The sequence below is a fragment of the Anomalospiza imberbis genome, chromosome 12 (assembly GCF_031753505.1).
Source record: "Anomalospiza imberbis isolate Cuckoo-Finch-1a 21T00152 chromosome 12, ASM3175350v1, whole genome shotgun sequence".
Taxonomy (NCBI): domain Eukaryota; kingdom Metazoa; phylum Chordata; class Aves; order Passeriformes; family Viduidae; genus Anomalospiza; species Anomalospiza imberbis.
The window spans coordinates 8,098,470-8,103,365 of NC_089692.1; positions in this window are offsets into that span (position 1 = coordinate 8,098,470).

Sequence of the window (4,896 nt, forward strand, 5' to 3'; positions counted from 1 at the left end):
CACTGTACGTTACAATTTAATGACCTAGACTTATTTACACATAAATGAGTTTTTTAATGGTCTAATTAACAAAATGCATCAGTTTGCCTCTTTCGGTTAAGTGGCTCTAAGGTAGTAACTTTTAGTAATTTCAAATGTTTAATAAAAGATGAAAGTCTTCCATTATTTTAAGTGAGTACTTTCCTAACAAACTGTTGCATCGTAACATGCAACTGCTTCTTCAAAATATTGGACTTTACATTCAGACTAAACTTTAAATTAGAAGCAATTATTTTAATTTAAATTTCAGAGGTATTTGATATTTTGGGTAGAAAAAAAAATTAAACTGAAAGTTTACATCTTGATAAACTCCTGTATGAGTTTATCAGGCAAGTTCCTGGCTAGCAGGAATTGCTCTTTTTAGAAGAGGGTTCTGTTTTCCTGTTGAAGTGCAAAAGGTCCAGTGGGTGAAATGAGAGGTAAGCATGTCTTCTCAGCCCTAAGAATGTTCTCTGCTTCTCTCATCTGCTCAGACAGACTTGGTCCATGGTGGATTAAGTCCATTTCTAGGAGTTTGGTTTTATTAGGAGATTTAATTATTACATACTTTTGATTTTTAAGCATTCTTTCCAGCTGTGTTATCTAGAAATCAGTTTACATCAGAAAGAGACAATGTATTAATTTTCTGCATTTATTATCTTTTGTCTGGAGGCTTCCAAGTTCCTTGTAGAGATAAATTCTACCCCTTTTAAAGAGCAGGAAGCTGGGATATAGACTTGCCTAAGATCACAGAGAAAACTGAGCAATAGATCTCTTCATTCTTAGCTGATTCTTAATATTGTGATGCAGGCCAACATTTCTGACGTGCAATAGTAATAAGGGGCAAACTTCAGGTACAAGAGGACCCCCTCTGGCTTCCATGGGGCTGCTTGTATGAATGAAGCTGAGCATCCAGGGAAGGTATATGCAGGATTAAGGCTCTCCATATGGTGGAGAATTGAGCTTTATATATACTTTAAATAGATCCCCAATCCTTTGTGCTTCCCATTGTCCAGTGTTGTCTCTCACTCTGAAATAGGGCATATCAGACAGGCAGGAGAACTGAGCAGACGACTGGAAGGGAGAAGGCTGTCTGCTATGAATTAAAAACTCTAAAGGCTGACCCCCCAAATCATCCGCTTCAGTTTCAATAACTTCCATGGCTTTGATACCAGCACTGTGATTCTATTTTGGTTTGCCTTCTGATTTTTGAACTCCTGGGGTTGGCTACACTGACATCATCTCTAAATTTGGTGGGGAGAGAAAAAGGCAAGCATTGTTAGGGTGAAGGAGCCGGCACAGCAGCAGCTGCTGATTTGCTCAGTCAACACAGTCTATTTTATCACACGGCTTGAAATCGAAGGTTTCTCAACTATATTTTTAGCACCTTAAGTAAAAGCTTGTTTGTTTTTTGACTGAGGTGATTATACCCTTGATGAGGCGCTACTGCTTGTTCTGCAAAATAATAAAGACTGTTAATCTTATGATAGACTCAGGGGTAAAAACAAGCATCACTCTAACCTCTATTATATTATATTCATAGTCAGAATGCCCAGAAAAGAGACCTGCATCTTTTAAATCATTACCATCTCTGCTTTATTGTGCATTGAATTGCTTCCAAAAGAAAAGAAAAAAGTTACCAGGGTCTCCTATTAGTGCTGGTGAGATATGTAGTTTAAGTAAATAACAGGACAGAACACGAGCAAGATCAGAACGGGGAATATGTCTGTTTACGAGCTGTACCTCAGCAATATTTTTAGTCTGTATCCCTTAGAGAGAGGATTTGCAGCAAGGAACACAGTATGTTCAGGGAGTTCACTGTCACCTGAATAGCCCCTGCACTGGAGACCATGGAGTGCTGCAGACCATAATAAATCATTCAACTTACTATCTGTGGTAGGTCAGTGATTTGGTGACAGACCAGTGAAGCTGGGCAGTTTGTGAGCCCTCTCCCAGTTAGCTCTTCTGAGGCAGCTCTGCGGGCAGCCTGTGCAGCAGGGCTGTGCCTGTGTTCACACGGCACCGTGGCATCACAGGCACAGTGACAGCAGCAGGCTCTGCCCAGGCTCATCCCCCTGATGGGAGCAGTGGGACCACACTGCAACTCTGCTTGCAGTGCCAGGGAATTTGGAAATATCACTACAACTCTGCATTGTGTTATGTGTGCAGGCACCTGGTGAAAGGGGAACAGAGGGGGAATCCTGGCTCCCAGTAGAGTCTGCAGGAGTTCTCACGTAACTTCAGCTGCTTCAGGATTATACCCCTCGATGCTTTCACTGGCTTGGGGTTTCCCACCTCCATATGGATCCATCCCACAGCTGGGATCATCACGTCCTATTCATTGCATTTTTTATTCTTCATCCAAGTTGTTTTGTAACTGTTGTAAATTGAAGAATAAATCTCTGGCAATGTCTTGTCTATTTAGATAGAAAGGTCTTTAGGAACTGCCTTTTACTGTCTGTTGCTATAGTGCCTAGCACAATAGGGGCCTGGGTCTTCATTGGAATCAATGCAGGATCCCCATTGTAGGAATAAATGTTCCTGAGGAGATAGAAAAATACAAGAGCTACTCTGTAATGCAGTCATGTGCCATAATGGCATAAAACAATTTGACATCAGACTGGTTCCATTCTGTGTGGGATCACATCCTGCTCTGCAAAAACTTCTCCAGTACTAAAAATAATCCTTCATATGGCACTGATGTTCTTGCAGTAGCACAGGTGATTTTAGAGACCCCCAGAGCTCCCAGTCCCATATACAGATCCCATACTGCAATCTGGGACTAAATTTGGTGAAAAGCAACTACACGGCAGATGAAATGTGGATAATATTTAACAGTACAAGAGCTGCAAGACAGAATGAGAGCTAAAAAAATGTGCTCTGTTAATATGAGGTGGATTTAAATAGGTAAGAAATTATCTGCCAGGATGGAATTTGGCAAGAAGACCAAACTTAATTCTCTCATGTCATCCAAAATGTGTCATGTCCATCTGAATAATGTCTTCCCAAATGGAAATAGGCAGAAACTTTCCAGGAAGCACTACTTCATTAGAAAATGCTGAGTTACTGAGATCAAAAATATATCACAGGAAATTCTATGGGTCTCTGAGCTTTTCTGTTGGATTTTGTATGGCCTTCCTCCAACTCCAGGGCACTAAGCAAGTTTCCTGAAGCTCAGCTAGAAGCTGAACCTTGAAGCTCACATATCTTCCAGGTATCTTTGGTAGAGTTGGAAACCCTGAATTTCTAAGATCTCTAACGCAAGTTGGGGGTCCTACAGCTTTGACTCCTTTCTTCAAAAAGTTGGATACCTTAATTCCTACCCCAACCCCCAGCCAGTGGAGGTGGAAACCTGGAAGCCCTAGGAAAGCTTCCCCAGTAGTGGTTCATTCTTTTGCTCCTCCAGCAGTAGTCACTGTAAATTCCAATATTGCTGGTTAAAGTGAATGTCCATATTTCTGAGGTTCCTACTCTGTTGGTAGGTGAGAAACAAGCAATCCAAGGAACCCTGAGGCTCTCAGTTCTGCTGTTTTCATAAGGGTTCCTGTTTCCAGGTTCATCCAAGATTTTTACAGTTGGCTCCACTTGTTTCAGACAAAATGATCAGCAATAAAATGCTCATTTTTTTCCAATGTAAAATTTTCAGAATTTTAATGCTGTTGCAAAATTTGAGAATCTACTATTTTATTTTCATTCAAAACAAAAATGCAGAGCAGAAATCTTGAATTTGGGTGAAAGCATCTGCAAGCACTCTCTGGGGAATTACTCAGTGCCTGCTCCTTGAACCATATGCTCCATGCTGAGTTGGTAGCATCACTCCAAGCCTGCCTGCCTGCCTGGGGTTTTGCCATCTGAGGTTGTTTGAGTGAGTCATTCTCAGCCTGTGAGATATGGCATATCCAGACTGGGAGGTTGACAATGTTTGGCACTTAATCCTTGGTGCTGTATTGTTTACACTAGAGCCATGAAATGTTCTGCAACCTTCAGATATCCTGTTTTTCAACCATGACTTTTGCAGTGTCAGGCTGTGTTGAAGCACATGAACAGTATGTTCACTCATGGTGTGTGCAGAGTTCAAAGCTTTGTGACTGTTACACAAAACCTCCCTATGCTTTCAAAGCTATAATCCTTCCTCTTGACAGAATCATTAAAAATAGCTGTGGATGTTAAACATGCTCCCTGCAACCCATAACAACAACATTTCATTGCATCAGAGTTAATAGCTGTGCAAGGACTGAGCACTACTGCCTAGTGCTGTGTGGCAAAGTGCTTGCAGGATCAGGATTGGAGAGAGCTCAGGCCAGGATTGGATTGGAAGGATTGGAAATTGTCAATACCCAGAATCAGAAAATTCAGAAAAGGATAGTGAAGACTTTATTCAAGACAGTGTAATGGAATTTCCTCACCAACTGCTTTGCCAAAATTATATTAATAAACAATCTGGGAATTATTCCAGCAGATCATGCACAGAGACATCAAAAAAGAAATGGTGTGGCATCATTTTATGTATAATGAGTGAGATGTCAGCACTGTGCAGTGATTTCAGCACACTGGTGCCTAACAAGAGAGGGAAGGTGTATGCTGGGGGAAAGAGCGAGAAGAAAGCAAAGTTTCAGACAGTATTTGTTTAAAGAAAGAAATCCATCATATGGCTTTTTAAAATGAGGATAAAACTACTCTCTCCAGCTGCATACAAATGGGAGAGCAGCTCACATATTAAAATGGAACTGGGACTTTCAAGTACTTCACTCAATATGCAGAAAATTATACTGGATGTCGACAGCTTTTCTCCACAGAGAAGACAGCTGTGGGGGTCCTTTTATTAGACAACATAAAAAAAATCCTAAAGTGAAGTTTTGCCAAGTATATAGGCAACTA